Below are 18,940 nucleotides of genomic sequence, written 5' to 3'. Positions count from 1 at the left end.
TGTTTCATCAAGGGATCACAGAGCTACGGAAGTGCAAAAATTGCGTTTTCTTTCTTCCTGTCAATATACTCACGGGTGTTACGCGCCGGCTTCTTGGGCCGCACGACACACTACCGTGTGTCTTGATTTCTAGGTATCCCAATACACTGGAGGCTGGGGCATAGCTAGGATTTTTTGAAGGGGGTTCAACAGCATTATTGAGTTACTAGAAGCAGGAGTCTGGGCGAGCAGCCGCCAGCTGCTGAGAGACTTTAAATATTATAATGAATCAAAACTCAACAAATTGCTATATTTTATGCAAAAAAATAGTGTAACAATGCATATAAGTGCCCCCAGAATGAAGCTTGTACTAGATAAAGCTACTTATAGTGGAAACAGACAGCATAACACATAGAAACACATAGATCTATAGACATCTGTAAGTGATAATTATTCCACTGCTATAGGAACCATGAATCCACTGATACAAATGGAATGACTTACAATGATAACATTATAACTGCAAAATTAATTTGCATAGCATGGATTCTTTCTGCATGCCCAATTGATGAATTTCTGGAGTTCTAAATCTTCAAACACTGCATACCAAAGCTATAATGACCTTATACTCCTATTATAGCATGGGACATTTTCTCCGTCAGTATTTTCATGCACTAGAGCAATGGTTCCTTTGGCCACAGTGGTGTACAAGAGAATAGCCAACCTGCTGTCAAGAAAAAATGGGCAATACAACACTCTGTACTGGCTAAGATGTAAATATGAACTGAGTTTTTCCGAGCAGCCATTACTTGTTTGAGAGGTTCTAGATCTTCCTACCACCAGTTTGGCCTCATGCAAAGTATCTGCAGCTATTGACCTTGTGTGCACAAAGGGAAGGATCAGTTCATCTGATCGAATCTTTATCTTTAAGTATTCATCTTGCTGTTGTTGTTATTTTTAATTTTGCTTATTTGTTTGATCGATTGGTCTATCCCTTTATTATACTGTAGCAGTATAAGGTCATGTTCAGTTTTACATTTATTAAATGTTGAAAATTCCACTAGTGAATTATGGATATTTACATGTTCTATTAGAGTATACCTGGCTGCCCTATTAGAGTATATACCTGACTGTTCTATTGGAGTATATCAATCTTTAAAAAAGTTTTCAAGAGGTTACACGTTACCTCTGTAAATCCTTACCTGAGAGACGAATGCAAGCTTTATCAATGGTTGCATGTGTTGTGCTATATACTATTATTCACTAATTTTGTCCTGCCTCACTAAATGGTGTGTTATGGTCCAGCTGCTTTATACTCAGAAGTCTAAATTTAACAGGGGTTCCTGAACCCCTAGGAACCCCCCTCCCTAAACCCCTGGAAGGCAGTGCCATTTGTGGAATGTGAGCATTTACGAAAGTAACATACCTCGAAAAGTACCATGTATACAGTATTGAAAGTGTAGTGTTTAACCAAGAAAATATGAGACCGGATATGCAAAAACCCAGCATAATGGTGCATTTTCAAATTCTTTATTATTAAATATTTATTATCTACGTAGCCAAGTGTATAGTCTGGCCAGGTTTTGGCCTTGTATCCCAACAACTTTTGGAGTTACAGCCCTACAAAGTAGCAACAACAGAAAGATTGATTTGTACAACAAGAATTTGGAAAATAAATTACAGGTGCTAACAAAAATAGCTGTAACATATGAAAACAATGTAATACAGAGATGCAACTGGCACCATTGTGTTTGCCATGAATAGGAAAGTACATTATCAGGAAATGTTTCTCTTCTACTACCTTTCTTCACTACATACAGAAATGAAATCAGTGAAGAAAGATTGATTGCATATATGTAAATATTCTGCAATCATTCCGGGTTTTTGCAGATCTAGTCACATAAAGTACAGTATTTTGGCACTGTAATAACTATGATCTGTTATGTGATGAGGTGTATTTTGTGTCCATTAGCCCTGTTTTTACAGGCATGGTGACATTATGTATGTGCATGTAGTATAATATCTTTGTAGTGTGGGTTATTAGAATATACTGATATTATTATAGTCATCAGATGACACTCCATTACACACAGCAGTAAAGTGTGGTTGCACGCAAGTAGCAGGACTGTTATTATCAAGAGGAGCTGATGTGAACTGTGTTAACAAAGTGAGAACTTACATTAATTTAACACTTAAACCTGCGAAGAACTTTTGGGGAATGCATGTTTATACAATATGGGTATGCATTGCAACGTTAGGTGGGGTAACTTAATTTTTATAGCCTAAGACAACACATTGTTCAAAAGTTTGTTTACTGGGTTACTTGTAGAAGGTTAAATGAACAATGTAACTACAGTGGCTTATTGGTTATGAAGTGATGAACAACAGCAATTCGCATCTCTATGTTTTGAAATTCTTGCCACGTCTTTAATTTCAATTGTGAGTGAGTCATATAATTTATGGCCTGATATAACTTTTATGGCAAACCAAACGGAACTTGTTGCAAGTTGATAGGAGCAATCACAATCAAGCTATGGATCATTTTATAATGGTATGTAAAGGATTTATGTGTTTGCTTGCCAAAAACTCTTTATATGGCTAGTTTTGGAATCGCTGTTTAGCATTAGGGAAAAACCTTTGGTATCATTTAAATCCTTAAAAATTGAATCTTTGTTACATCATAAGAAGAATGACGTAAATTGCACAACCTTAGGATGGATCCTTCAAATACTACAGTGTTTTTTGCAAGGCATACATATTTGGGCCAGCTTCTGGCCTATGTGGGTTTGAGGGTTACGTATTGGTCAATGATTGTTATTATACCTTCCATTCATGGAAATTGTTATCATCTATGTACATGCCTATTAATATAGATGAAAATATAAATCTATTATAGGGTCTGCAACACGAAAAATTGATATCCTCCAATCAACTACCTAACTATTCTCATGGGTTAGGCGAAGTGTAACTTGAATAATGCCAGCGTGGCAGCCAAGTTTGTCACTTTCTTCTGGTAGACAATGATACAAATGTATTAATATCACGTGATTTTACATTGCAGCAGTTCGTAAGGTTCTTCGTATGCCACAATATTCTCAACATTGTTCAATTAATCTATCATCAACTCAAAGTATCGGTGATTTGATTTTATAGGTCAGTTTCTGGTGGCAGCACAATCTGTGCAGCTTTTTGGTGACAGAAAAAATGTTTCTTCTTCTGGAGCACAGGACAAGCAGAGTAGCAACTACGCCATGGGTCAGCATTGACCACTACTAGGCAAAGTACTTGCATGCGAAGTATGGTTATAATTGAAGTTTGTTAGCCATCTGGCTGAGCCATCTGGCTGAGCCATCTATATGCTGAAATTTGGTCAAAACGATGTGATTTTTGTAAATAAATACCAGAATGGTTGATACATCAGTGCAACATTGTTCAACAGCAAGGATACGATCCTGATAAACACCTAACAATATGGCTATCTCGCCCAGTAAACACATAGAGCAATCTAATGCATGAAATAAACACTCACATGATTGAACTTAAAATAGCAGAAATACCCATGAAATCGCTTTCATTTCTGAATAGGAACCATGCAGTGTGCTCCTTTTGTAAATATTTGTGTTAATTGTTCACTCAGACCGGGTCTGGGCCAGTGCAGGTGTGTTTTATGCTGTGATGACATCATAGGGAGAGTCTTAGACTGCTGGGCTAATCGAGATGCTGAACCTAGTGGACACAAACTGATTGTCACTTGAGTCCAAGTGATATTAAGGTCATTGGAATAGGTTAAGGTTGTATTTACTGAGATTTGAATATCGATCATGTGAGTGCCTATTTCATGCATTGGATTGCACTATGCGTTTACTGGGTGAGATAGCCATATCGTTAGGTATTTATAAGTTTTATATCCTTGCTGTTGGAGACTGTCTCACTGATGTATCAACCATTCTGGTATTTATTTGCAAAAATTACATTCTTTTGGCCAAATTTATGGCTCAGCCAGATGGCTAACAAACTTCAATTATAAGCATACTCCGCATGCAGGTACTTTACCTAGCATAGTTGTATTGATCATTGCTGACAGGGCCATAGCCAGACTTTTATCTGGGTACCTTTTTGAGGCCCTTTTTATATGGATTACATTATGGTGTGCGAAACACACCCAGCATGTGAAGCATGCTGCTAAGGGGGGGGGGTTGGGGGCATTCCTCAAGGAAAATTTTTGAAAATAGACACTAAAAGGTTGAAATTAGTGGCATTTCAGTCAATAAAAATAACAATTTTTAGGTAAGCTCAAGACCAGCTATTTGGATGACATCTGGGAAATATCTCTACTGCTACTGTAATTATACCATCTGTGATTATACCATTTGTGTCTATAATGTCACAGTGAATAAGAATGGGAAAGATTGAGCGCTCTGTTGGATTGTGCATTGAAGCATAGATGTTATTTATGAGCTCTGCATGGGAGGGGCTTGCCCACCAAAAATTTTATATCATAAAAGTTCTAGTTTATAGGCAACAAATATGGTTTTGTAAATAAATTAAGTAATTACATATAGGTTTTTGAAAAATGTAATTGTGACTGTTCTATTAGAGTGATTGTTTTATTAGAGTGATTGTTCTATTAGGGTGATTGACTGCTCTATTAGAGTATCTCGATCTTGCATTACATTACAATCACTGAATGAGCCAGCTACTTGGAGCACTTAATTTAGCTTCTTGTTAGTGGTGTTTATCAAACTGGAGCTAATGGACTTTTGCTACTGAAAATTTGGACTTGTATACTAAAATTGTGGACCTTTTTACTGAAATTGTGGACCTTTTTCCAAAGAGGGTGGTTCTTCCGAACACCCAAACCCCCCTGGCTATGGCCTGGCTGACCCATGGCACAGTTGCTGCTCTGCTTGTCCTGTACTCCAGAGGAAGAAACATTTTTTCTGTCATCAAAAAGCTGCACAGATCATGCTGCCACCAGAAACTGACTAGTAAAATCAAACCACTGATACTTTGAGTTGATGATAGACTACTTGAACAATGTTGAGAGTGAATATCGTCGCATACAAAGAACCCTACGAAGTGCTGCAACGAAAAATCATGTGAATTTAAGACATTTGTATAGTTTTCTACCAGAAGAAAGTGACAAACTTGGCTGCCACGCTGGTGTTGTTCAAGTTACACTTAGCCTAACCCATGACAATAGTTAGGTAGTTGATTGGAGGATATTGATTTTTCACGTTGCGGACCCTATCTACAGGTGTATTAAAGTATAAGTTAGTATTAATTGGACTCAGATATTGCAAGAAAGAAATGGTGTAGTTTTATACTTTACACAGCCAACTTTGACACAATGACCTACTAGTAAGCTTTTGCTGCAGGTTTAGTGTGTTTTCATAGCATCTAGAGTAATTGTATAACATCTGGAGTAAAAGAAGCAGCTTGTACAGCTTGCATTGGTACTCACTTTGAAGTAGAAAGTGATATAATAGCTTTGGTTTGAACACCAGCTTTAATTTAAATTCAACAAGTGTAGTAATAGTGAGCTAAAGAATTAGATTTATAAGTGTTTCACAACTTTTACATTAATATTTTGTGTAACTTCATTTTGCTGAACAACAATAATATATATATCAAGACACACGGTAGTGTGTAGTGTGGCCCAAGAAGCCGGTGCACCACACCGTGAGTACAGTATATTGACAGGAAGAAAGAAAACGTCATTTTCACACCTTTGTATCTCGGTGATCCCTTATCCGATTGGAACCAAATTTGCTACACAGTTGCTCACCAGCTAGGGAAGTCTACATTCCTAATTTGAAGGAAATCGCTCCAGCCATTTCCGAGATACGAGCTGCCAAAGTTTCACTATTTTTTCTTCATTTCTTTTTCTTCTTTCTTCTTCTTCGTGTTTTCGCACACATGCAAAAATTGCTATAAAACGCAAACGCATACTCCGATCGCCTTGAAAATTAGCACACAGAACGGGAGTCCAAAGGCGAATCCTAGCATCAATTTTGGTGAAAATCCGATGAATGGTTCAGGAGTTATTACCTATTATTCGTGTAAAACAAGATTGATTTGTTGTCACGCCTACAGGGTAAACCGCTTCATAGAATGAGTTGAAAATTGCTATGTAGATGGAGTAACCATCGTAGGACTGCCTTTTAGTGGTTTGAAAGGAATCGAGTTAAAGACCACGGAGATATGATACAAAACCCAACCTGTGTCACAATTACGTGATCGATTTTTATGAATACAAAAGTATTAGTTTTTACGCCTACTAAGCAAACCGCTTAGAGCAACGAGCTGAAAATCGATGAATAGCTGGAATAATCTTGATAGAAAGTCCTTACAGTAGTATAGAAGAATTGGATTACAAACCACTTAGTTATGATTCGAAAGCCAACTTCGTGTAGCAAATGCGAGATCGAGAAACTCTAATAGAACAGTCACACTAATAGAGCATTCAGCTAATTTATTTACTTCACTATAGAATTCTATTACATTGCAAGTTATTTTGTAGGGAGTTCAGCTGCAAAAAGTTAATCTTATAGACAGTTCAGCAAGAAGCAGGTCACCCTGTGGAGAGTTAAGCTACAAATATATCACTGTAGTGATTCAGAACATTACAAGTCACACTGAAGAGAGTTCAGCTATAAACAAGTCATGCACCCTGTAGAGAATTCAGCTACAATTAAGTCACTCTCTAGAGAATTCATCTAAACACAAGTCACTGTGGGGAGAGTTCAGCTACAAACAAATTACCTTGTAGAGAGATCAGCTACAAGCAAAACACTTAGCAGAGAGTTCAGCTACAAACAAATCAACCTTTAGAGCAATCAGCAACAAACAAATCAAATTGTAGAAAGGTCAGCTACAAACAAATCAACCTGCAGAGAGATCAGCTACAAACAAAACAGCTTGTAGAGAGATCATTTACACACAAGTCAACGTATAGAGAGATAAGCTAGAAACAAATCACCCTGTAGAGAGTTCAGCTACAAAAAATCACCCTGTAGAGACATCAGCTAGAAACTAGACACAATGTAAGGAGTTCAGCTACAAGTAAATCACCCTGTAGAGAGTTCAGCTAAAACTAATCAACCTGCAGAGAGATCAGCTACAAACAAATCACCTTATAGAGAGTTCAGCTACAAAAAATTACCGTGTAGAGAGATCGGCTACAAACACATCAACCTGCAGAAAGATCAGCTACACACAAATCAACTTGTAGAGAGATCAGCTACAAACAAATTACCCTGTAGAGAAATCAGATAGAAACTAGACACAATGTAAGGAGTTCTACTGCAAGCAAATCACTCTGTAGAGCGATCGGTTAGAAACAAATCACCCTGAAGATAGGTCAGCTACAACAAATCACCTTATAGAGAGTTCAGCTACAAACAAATTACCCTTTAGAGAGATCGGCTACAAACACATCAACTTGCAGAAAGATCAGCTACACACAAATCAACTTGTAGAGAGATCAGCTACAAACAAATTACCCTGTAGAGAAATCAGATAGAAACTAGACACAATGTAAGGAGTTCAACTACAAGCAAATCACTCTGTAGAGCGATCAGTTAGAAACAAATCACCCTGAAGATAGGTCAGCTACAAACAAATCACCTTATAGAGAGTTCAGCTACAAACAAATTACCCTGTAGAGAGATCGGCTACAAACAAATCACCCTGTAGAGAGTTCAGCTGCAAACAAATCAACCTGCAGAGAGATCAGCTACAAATAAATCACCTTATAGAGAGTTCAGCTAGAAACAAATCACCTTGTAGAGAGATCAGCTACAAACAAATCACCCTGTAGAGAGTTAAGCTACAAACAAATCAACCTGCAGAGAGATCAGCTACAAACAAATCACCTTATAGAGAGTTCAGCTAGAAACAAATCACCTTGTAGAGAGATCAGCTACAAACAAATCACCCTGTAGAGAGTTAAGCTACAAACAAATCAACCTGCAGAGAGATCAGCTACAAACAAATCACCTTATAGAGAGTTCAGCTACAAACAAATCACCCTGTAGAGAGATCGGCTATAAACAAATCACCCTGTAGAAAATTCAGCTACAAACAAATCAACCTACAGTGAGATCATCAAAAAGCACCTTGTACAGACTTCAACAAATTACCCTGTATAGAACTCAGCTAGAAGAATTCAACTTGTAGATATTTCAGCAACAAAGAGACCACCATGTAGAGAGTTCAGCTGCAAACAAATCAGCCTGTAGAAAATTCAGTTTCAAACAAATCACCATGTAGAAAAATCAGCTAGAATAATTCACCTTTTAGAGATTTCAGCCACAAAGAAACCACCATGTAGAGAGTTCACCTGCAAACAAGTCACCCTGTAGAAAATGCAGCTACAAACAAATTGTCCTGTAGAAAGATCAGCTAGAAGAAGTTACCTTGTAGAGAGTTCAGCTACAAAGAAATCATTCTGTAAAGAGCTCAGCTGCAAACAAATCACCCTGTAGAGAGATCCGCTAGAAGAAGTTATCTTGTAGAGATTTCAACTACAAAGAAACCACCATGTAACCACCATGTAGAGAGTTCAACTGCAAACAAGTTACCCTGTAGAAAATTCAACTACAAACAAATCACCCTGTAGAAAGATCAGCTAGAATAATTCATCTTGTAGAGAGTTCAGCAACAAAGAGACAACCATGTAGAGAGTTCAGCTGCAAACAAATCAGCCTGTAGAAAATTCAGTTGCAAACAAATCGCCCAGTAGAAAGATCAGCTAGAAGAAGTTACCTTGTAGAGAGTTCAGCTACAAAGAAACCACCATTTATAGAGTTCAGCTGCAAACAAGTCACCCTGTAGAAAATTCAACTACAAACAAATCACCCTGTAGAAAGATCAGCTAGAATAATTCACCTTGTAGAGAGTTCAGCCATAAAGGGACCACCATGTAGAGAGTTCAGCTGCAAACAAGTCACCCTGTAGAAAATTCAGCTACAAACAAATCGCCCTGTAGAAAGATCAGCTAGAAGAGGTTACCTTGTAGAGAATTCAGCTACAAAGAAATCATTCTGTAAAAAGCTCAGCTGCAAACAAATCACCTGTACAGAATTCAGCTACAAACAAATCACCCTGTAAAAAGATCAGCTACTAGAAGAAGTTACCTTGTAGATGATTCAGCCACAAACAAATCAACCTGTAGAGAAATTAGCTAGAAGAAGAGTTACCTTGTAGATAGTTCTGCTGCAAACAATTCACCCTGTAGAGAGATCAGCTAGAAGAAGTCACCTTGTAGAGTGTTAAGTTACAAAGAAACCACCATGCAGAGAGTTCTGTAATAAGTACTAGTAATAGCATGGGTAGCAGTGAAATTTGGGATAAATATCACGAGTGTTGTATTGGAAATGGGGATAAATTTCACGAGGCTAAGCCGAGTGAAATTTACCATTTCCAATGCAACAAGAGTGGTATTTATCCCAAATTTCACTGCTACTCATGCTATTCCCAGTTAATACCATACTCGCTGCATATGCTGCATTAGCTTTGCTATGTATGCAATTTGTCACTATGTACTAAACACGCGTCGACACTAATTGGCGCTACATTGTTAACATAAATTCTAGCCAATGAAATTGCAATTACAACTTTTTCACTGCTGTCAGTGAAATACGGGATAAATTTCACTGCTACTATTGAGACTTTTGTATGGGCAGTGAAACAGGTATGGTATTAATATATGTATTATATATATAATTTGTACATTTACTGATAAATTCAGAAATATTTAAAGTATAAAGGATAGGTTAAAAAAGCCCCAAAGCTGGCCATAGGCCGGTTTTGGGGGTATACAAATACAAATACAAAAAGAAGTGAAATCTAATCCAAAACAGCCAAGCTGTAAAAAAGTGTGCGGCCCTCAAAAAGGCTATGGTGAAAATAGATGTGAAATCCAAAGTGGCGGCCAAGAAATGGCTGTGATGGTAGGTCAATGGTAAAAATTTTAATAACGACAATTCAGGTGAATTTGGTGCCAAGATCAAGTGGCACAAAATTCACCTGAATTGTCGTTATTAAAATTTTTACCATTAACCTACCATCACAGCCATTTCTTGGCCGCCATTTTGGATTTCATATCTTTTTTCACCATGGTCTTTTTGGAGGCCGCACCTTTTTTTACAGCTTGGCTGTTTTTGATTAGATATCACTTCTTTTTGTATTTGTATACTGCAAAGCCGGCCTATGGCTGGCTTTGGGGCTTTTTTAACCCATGTGTTTTTTTATTTACCACAGGAAGAAGAAAAGAACTTATAGAAAGATTTTTAATACTTCAATTATTTTTGATTTTATTAGTAATTATACAAATTATATACATATATTTATTACATGCCCATTATTCCCCACAGGATATTTTTTAGTAGCTGATCTTTCTACTGGGTGACTTAAAATATAGCTGAGCTATATACAGGGTGGTTTCTTTGTAGCTGAACTCTCTACAAGGTGACCACTTCTAGCTGGTTTCTCTACAGGGTGATTTGTTTCTAGCTTAACTCTCTACAGGTTATTTGTTTGCAGCTAAACTCTCTACATCCATGGTGGTTTCTTTATAGCTGAACTCTCTACATGATGGTTTCTTTGTAGCTGAACTCTCCACAAGGTGACTTCTTCTAGCTGAACTCTCTACAGGGTGATTTCTTTGTAGCTAAACTCTCTACATGATGGTTTCTTTGTTGCTGAACTCTCTACAAGGTAACTTCTTTTAGCTGATTCCTCTACAGCGTGATTTGTTTGCAGCTGAACTCTTTAGGTGGTGATTTCTTTGTAGCTGAACTCTCTCCAAGGTGACCTCTTCTAGCTGATCTCTCTACAGGGTGATTTGTTTCTAGTTGAACTCTCTACAGGTGATTTGTTTGCAGCTAAACTCTCTACATGGTGCTTTCTTTGTAGCTGAACTCTCTACATGGCGGTTTCTTTGTAGCTGAACTCTCTACAAGGTGACTTTTTCTAGCTGAACTCTATACAGAGTGATTAGTTTGCAGCTGAACTCTCTACATTATGGTTTCTTTGTAGTTGAACTCTCTATAAGGTGACCTCTTCTAGCTGAACTCTTTACATTGTGTCTAGTTTCTAGCTGATCTCTCTACTGTTACAGGGTGATTTGTTTGCAGCTGGAATCTCTACAGAGTGATTTGCTTGTAGCTGAACTCCTTACATTGTGTCTAGTTTCTAGCTGATCTCCACGGGATGATTTGTTTGTAGCTGATCTCTCTACAAGTTGATTTGTGTGTAGCTGATCTCTCTGCAGGTTGATTTGTTTGTAACTGATCTCTCTACAGGGAAATTTGTTTGTAGCTGAACTCTCTAAAGGGTGATTTGCTTGTAGCTGAACTCCTTACATTGTGTCTAGTTTCTAGCTGATCTCTCTACAGGGTGATTGTTTGTAGCTGATCTCTCTGCAGGTTGATTTGTTTGCAGCTGAAGTCTCTACAGGGTGATTTGTTTCTAGCTGCAGCGTGATTTGTTTCTAGCTGCTCTCTCTGCAAGTTGATTTGTTTGTAGTCGATCTCTCTACAGGGTAATCTGTTTGTAGCTGAACTGTCTATAAGGTGATTTGTTTGTAGCTGATCTCTCTGCAGGTTGGTTTGTTTTAGCTAAATTCTCTACAGGGTGATTTGTTTGTAGCTGATCTCTCTGCAGGTTGATTTGTTTGTAGCTGAAGTCTCTACAGGGTGATTTGTTTCTAGCTGATCTCTCTACAGGGTGATTTTTTGTAGCTGACCTCTCTTCAGGGTGATTTGTTTCTAGCTGATCGCTCTACAGGTTGATTTGTTTGTAGCTGAAATCTCAACAGGGTGATTTGTTTCTAGCTGATCTCTCTACAAGTTGATTTGTGTGTAGCTGATCTCTCTGCAAGTTGATTTTTTTGTAGTTGATCTCTCTACATGGTAATTTGTTTGTAGCTGAACTGTCTATAAGGTGATTTGTTTGTAGCTGATCTCTCTGCAGGTTGATTTGTTTTAGCTTATCTCTCTACAGGTTGATTTGTGTGTAACTGATCTCTCTACAAGCTGGTTTGTTTCTAGCTGATCTCTCTACAAGTTGATTTGTTTGTTGCTGATCACTCTAAAGATTGATTTGTTTGTAGCTGAACTCTCTGTAAAGTGTTTTGTTTGTAGCTGATCTCTCTACAGGGTAATTTGTTTGTAGCTGAACTCTCTGCACAGTGACTTGTGTGTAGCTGAATTCTCTAGAGAGTGATTTAATTGTAGGTGAACTCTCTACAGGGTGCATGACTTGTTTATAGCTGAACTCTCTTCAGTGTGACTTGTAATGTTCTGAATCTCTACAGTGATATAATTGTAGCTTAACTCTCCACAGGGTGACTTGCTTCTTGCTAAACTGTCTATAAGATTAACTGTTTGCAGCTGAAGTCCCTACAGAATAACTTGTAATGTAATAGAATTCTATAATGGAGTAAATAAATTAGCTGAATGCTCTATTAGGGTGACTGTTCTAATAGAGTATCTCGATCTCGCATTTGCTACACGGAGTTGGCTTTCGAATCATAACTTAGTGGTTTGTAATCCAATTCTTCTATACTACTGCAAGGACTTTCTATCAAGATTATTCCAGCTATACACCGATTTTCAGCTCATTGCTCTTAGCGGTTTGCCTAGTAGGCGTAAAAACTAATACTTTTTTTATTACTAAAAATCGATGGCGTAATTGAGACACAGGTTGGGTTTTGTGTCATATCTCCGTGGTCTTAATCTCGATTCCTTTCAAACCACCAAAAGGCACTCCTACGATGGTTACTCCATCTACATAGCAATTTTCAACTCATTCCATGAAGCGGTTTACCCTGTAGGCGTGACAACAAATCGATCTTGTTTTATGCGAATAATCGGTCATAACTTCTGAATCATTCATCGGATTTGCACCAAATTTGATGCTAAGATTCACTTTTGGACTCCCTTTATGTGTGCCAACTTTCAAGACGATCGGAGTACGCGTTTGCGTTTTATAGCGATTTTTGCAAGTGTGCGAAAAGACGAAGAAGAAAAAATACCAAGAAACAAAAACGAAACTTTGGCCGCTCATATCGCGGAAATGGCTTGAGTGATTTCCTTCAAATTTGGAATGTAGACTCCCCTAGCAGGCGGGAAACGCTGCAGCAAGTTTGGTTTCAATCGGATAAGCTATCACCGAAATACAAAAGTGTGAAAATGACGTTTTCTTTCTTCCTTTACAATGTGGCGCGCCGGCTTCTTGGGCCTCACGACATACTGCTGCATGTCTTGATATATATTTATATACATAGGCGGCAGAAACGGGCGGGGGGGGGGTGCTAGGGGGCTAAAGTCCCCCCTCGGTCTGCTGCTAAGCCCCCCCTCAGAATGATACCACGCCGAAGTTATCCTTCTTGGATTGGGGCTGAAAACCACGATAAAGATCGAGATACTCTAATAGAGCAGGCACTTTAATAAAGCAGTCACAGTATTAGAGCAGTTTGTAGCGAGCTATGTAAGGATTTTTATGTAGTTTATCAGCTGCATGGTTGTAACTTTTTTTTTTGTCTCACTATACCAAACCAGAGACTAAGTCTGGGCCAGCCCAGCCTCCCCTCATATCAACTACTTCCTCCGCCCCTGTTTATATAATATATATATATATATATTATTGTTTTTCAGTTGAATAAAGTTACATATCGAGAGACACTGTAGTGTGTCGTGGGGCCCAAGAAGCGGGCGTGCCACACCGTGAGTATATTGACAGGAAGAAAGACATTTTCACACCTTTGTATCTCGGTGATCCCTTATCCGATTAGAACCAAAGTTGCTACAGAGTTGCCCGCCAGCCAGGGGAGTCTACATTCTACATTTGAAGGAAATCGCTCCAGCCGTTCCCGAGATACGAGCTGCCAAAGTTTCGATTTTTTTCTTCGTTTTTTATTTATTTATTTCTTCTTCGTGTTTTCGCACACTTACAAAAATTGCTATAAAACGCAAACGCGTAGCTACTCCGATCGCCTTGAAATTTGGCACACAGAAAGGGAGTCCAAAGGCTAATCCTAGCATCACATTTGGTGCAAATCCGATGAATGGTTCAGGAGTTATGACCAATTATTTGCATAAAACAAGATTGATATGTTGTCACTTTTACAGGATAAACCGTTTCATGGAATGAGTTGAAAATTGCTATGTAGATGGAGTAACCATCGTAGGAGTGCCTTTTGGTGGTTTGAAAGGAATCGAGATAAAGACCACGGAGATATGACACAAAACCCAACCTGTGTCACAATTACGCCATCGATTTTTATGAATAAAAATGTATTAATTTTTACGCCTACTAAGCAAACCGCTTAGAGCAATAAGCTGAAAATCGGTGCATAGCTGGAATAATCTTGATAGAAAGTCCTTGCAGTAGCATAGAAGAATTGGATTACAAATCACTGAGTTATGATTCGAAAGCCAACTCCGTGTAGCAAATGCGAGATCGAGATACTCTAATAGAACAGTCACCCTAATAGAGCAATCAGCTAATTTGTTTACTCCATCATAGAATTCTATTACATTAAAAGTTATTCTGTAGGGAGTTCAGCTGCAAACAGTTAATCTTATAGACAGTTCAGCAAGAAGCAAGTCACCCTGTGGAGAGTTAGGCTACAAATATATCACTGTAGAGATTCAGAACATTACAAGTCACACTGAAGGGAGTTCAGCTATAAACAAGTCATGCACCCTGTAGAGAGTTCACTTACAATTAAATCACTCTCTAGAGAATTCAGCTACACACAAGTCACTGTGCAGAGAGTTCAGCTACAAACAAATCAACCTGTAGAGCGATCAGCTAGAAACAAATCACCCTGAAGAGAGGTCAGCTACAAAAAATCACCCTGTAGAGAGATCAGCTAGAAACAAATCACCCTGTAGAGACTTCAGCTACAAACAAATCAACCTGCAGAGAGATCAGCTACAAACAAATCACCCTGTAGAGAGTTCAGCTAAAACAAACCAACCTGCAGAAAGATCAGCTACAAACAAATCACCTTATAGACAGTTCAGCTACAAACAGATTACCCTGTAGAGAGATCGACTACAAACAAATCAACTTGCAGAGAGAGCAGCTAGAAACAAATCACCCTGTAGAGACTTCAGCTGCAAACAAATCAACCTGCAGAGAGATCAGCTACAAACAATCACCCTGTAGAGAGATCAGCTAGAAACTAGACACAATGTAAGGAGTTCAGCTACAAACAAATCACCCTGTAGAGAGTTCAGCTAAAACAAACCAACCTGCAGAGAGATCAGCTACAAACAAATCACCTTATAGACAGTTCAGCTACAAACAGATTACCCTGTAGAGAGATCGACTACAAACAAATGTGACTGGATCTACGAAAACCGTTCTTATCACCCAAGACAGGAAGTTTGATTTTTTCACACAAACACAAAGCTTAATGAATGCACTATCAAGTTTCACTGCCACAGTCGACCAGAGTAAAGTGGTCTGCTTTTGCTGGCTGCTTTTCTAGAGCACAGTGGCAAGCCGTACGAGTGGTCTGGGGTCTTGATGGAGCCCTGGCCAACCAGGAGATGGCTGTGTGTGGCTGTACAGTTCTGTGGTGTTGGACAATGACCTGTGCTGTAAATTTCCTTTCATTTTAGCCAGTTCTGAGCCCTGAATGGCCTATAACTTGGCCTAATTCATCCCAGCACGTCTCTTTTCAATTTTTGAACACCATCTTGCCCACCTTCCAGGGCCCCCGCCTCCCACCCTTCTGGAGCTTGCCTGATACAGACAACCTCGGTTTAAAAACTATCTAAAATGGCGGGAAACTTAGCTGTTGACTACTTCTTCTGTGGATGATCAGGAAGGTAAGAAATTGTTGTGAAACGTGTGAAAATTTGGTATGCGTAGCTACCACCATTGGCCAGCTACAACACACAGAATATTTAAAACCAACGTTTCTCGATACTTTTAAATGGGCGATAAGACCGGTTTTCCCAGAGACAGTCACAAATCAACTTGCAGAGAGAGCAGCTAGAAACAAATCACGCTGCAGCTAGAAACAAATCACCCTGTAGAGACTTCAGCTGCAAACAAACCAACCTGCAGAGAGATCAGCTACAAACAATCACCCTGTAGAGAGATCAGCTAGAAACTAGACACAATGTAAGGAGTTCAGCTACAAACAAATCAACCTGCAGAGAGATCAAATCACCTTATAGAGAGTTCAGCTACAAACAAATTGCCCTGTAGAGAGATCAGTTACAAACAAATCAACTTGTAGAGAGATCAGCTAGAAACAAATCAACTTATAGAGAGTTCAGCTGCAAACAAATCACCTTATAGAGAGTTCAGCTACAAACAAATTACCCTGTAGAGAGATAAGCTAGAAACTAGACACAATGTAAGGAGTTCAACTACAAGTAAATCAGCCTGTAGAGAGTTCAGCTACAATTAAGTCACTCTCTAGAGAATTCAGTTACACACATGTCACTGTGGAGAGAGTTCAGCTACAAGCAAATTACCCTGTAGAGAGATCAGCTACAAACAAATCAACTTGTAGAGAGATCAGCTAGAAACAGATCAACTTATAGAGAGTTCAGCTGCAAACAAATCACCTTATAGAGAGTTCAGCTACAAACAAATTACCCTGTAGAGAGATAAGCTAGAAACTAGACACAATGTAAGGAGTTCAGCTACAAGTAAATCAGCCTGTAGAGAGTTCAGCTACAAACAAATTACCTTATAGACAGTTCAGCTACAAACAAATTACCTTGTAGAGAGATCGGCTACAAATTAATCAACCTTCAGAGAGATCAGCTACACTCAAATAAACTTGTAGAGAGATTAGCTACAAACAAATCACCCTGTAGAGAGATCAGCTAGAAACTAGACACAATGTAAGGAGTTCAGCTACAAGCAAATCACCCTTTAGTGAGTTCAGCTACAATCAAATCAACCTGCAGTGAGATCACCTACAAAAAAGCACCTTGTACAAAGTTCAGCTACAAATAAATTACCCTGTAGAGAGATCGACTACAAACAAATCAACCTGTAGAAAGATCAGTTACACACAAATTAACTTGTAGAGAGATCAGCTACAAACAAATCCCCCTGTAGAGAGATCAGCTAGAAACTAGACACAATGTAAGGAGTTCAGCTACAAGTAAATCACCCTGTAGAGAGTTCAGCTAAAACAAATCAACCTGCAGAGACATCAGTTACAAACAAATCACCTTATAGACAGTTCAGCTACAAAAAATTACCGTGTAGAGAGATCGGCTACAAACACATCAACCTGCAGAAAGATCAGCTACACACAAATCAACTTGTAGAGAGATCAGCTACAAACAAATTACCCTGTAGAGAAATCAGATAGAAACTAGACACAATGTAAGGAGTTCTACTGCAAGCAAATCACTCTGTAGAGCGATCGGTTAGAAACAAATCACCCTGAAGATAGGTCAGCTACAACAAATCACCTTATAGAGAGTTCAGCTACAAACAAATTACCCTTTAGAGAGATCGGCTACAAACACATCAACTTGCAGAAAGATCAGCTACACACAAATCAACTTGTAGAGAGATCAGCTACAAACAAATTACCCTGTAGAGAAATCAGATAGAAACTAGACACAATGTAAGGAGTTCAGCTACAAGCAAATCACCCTTTAGTGAGTTCAGCTACAATCAAATCAACCTGCAGTGAGATCACCTACAAAAAAGCACCTTGTACAAAGTTCAGCTACAAATAAATTACCCTGTAGAGAGATCGACTACAAACAAATCAACCTGTAGAAAGATCAGTTACACGCAAATTAACTTGTAGAGAGATCAGCTACAAACAAATCCCCCTGTAGAGAGATCAGCTAGAAACTAGACACAATGTAAGGAGTTCAGCTACAAGTAAATCACCCTGTAGAGAGTTCAGCTAAAACAAATCAACCTGCAGAGACATCAGTTACAAACAAATCACCTTATAGACAGTTCAGCTACAAACAAATTACCTTGTAGAGAGATCGGCTACAAATTAATCAACCTGCAGAGAGATCAGCTACACACAAATCGACTTGTAGAAAGATCAGCTACAAACAAATCACCCTGTAGAGAGATCAGCTAGAAACTAGACACAATGCAAGGAGTTCAGCTACAAGCAAATCACCCTTTAGTGAGTTCAGCTACAAACAAATCAACCTGCAGTGAGATCACCCACAAAAACGCACTTGTACAGAGTTCAGTTACAAACAAATTACCCTGTAGAAAGATCAGGTAGAAGAATTCACCTTGTAGAGAGTTCAGCAACAAAGAAACCACCATGTAGAGAGTTCAGCTGCAAACAAATCACCCAGTAGAAAGATCAGCTAGAAGAAGTTACCTTGTAGAGAGTTCAGCTACAAAGAAATTACCCCGTAGAGAGTTCAGCTAGAAGAAACCAGCATGTACAGAGTTCAGCTACAAAGAAACCACCATGTAGAGTGTTTAGATGCAAAAAATCACCTGTAGAGAGTTCAGCTAGAAACAAATCACCCTGTAGAGAGATTAGCCAGAAGAGGTCACCTTGTAGAGAGTTCAGCTACAAAGAAACCACCACATAAAGAGTTCAGCTGCAAATAAATCACTTGTAGAGAGTTCAGCTACAAATAAATCCCCCTGTAGAGGGATCAGCTAGAAGAAATCACCTTGTAGAGAGTTCAGCTACAAAGAAACCATCATGTAGAGAGTTAAGTTACAAACAAATCACCCTGTAGAGAGATCAGCTAGAAGAAGTTACCTTGTAGATAGTTCAGCTACAAACAATTTACCCTGTAGAAAGATCAGCTAGAAGAAGTCACCTTGTAGAGTGTTCAGTTACAAAGAAACCATCATGTAGAGAGTTCAGCTGCAAACAAATCACTCTGTAGAGAGTTCAGCTACAAAAAAACTGCCATGTAGAGAGTTCAGCCTCAAACAAACCACCTTGTAGAGATTTCAACTACAA

The 18,940-nt window shown here is 38.7% G+C and overlaps 2 protein-coding genes across 2 annotated transcripts in view; both read left to right on the top strand.

Moving 5' to 3' along the window:
• The window catches only part of LOC136259448 (ankyrin-1-like), a 455,130-nt gene that overhangs the window by 152,993 nt on the left and 283,197 nt on the right, over nt 1-18,940 (top strand). The gene's annotated exons all lie outside the window — the stretch shown is intronic.
• Nucleotides 1-18,940, top strand: part of LOC136257637 (uncharacterized) — a 97,777-nt gene that overhangs the window by 21,709 nt on the left and 57,128 nt on the right. Inside the window, exon 3 of the mRNA XM_066050889.1 lies at nt 2,045-2,146. The gene's annotated coding sequence lies outside the window, so the exon portion shown is untranslated. The remainder of the gene's footprint in view (nt 1-2,044; nt 2,147-18,940) is intronic.

Source organism: Dysidea avara, chromosome 6 (assembly GCF_963678975.1).
Source record: "Dysidea avara chromosome 6, odDysAvar1.4, whole genome shotgun sequence".
Taxonomy (NCBI): Eukaryota; Metazoa; Porifera; class Demospongiae; order Dictyoceratida; family Dysideidae; genus Dysidea; species Dysidea avara.
This window is presented reverse-complemented; position numbering and strand designations above follow the sequence as displayed.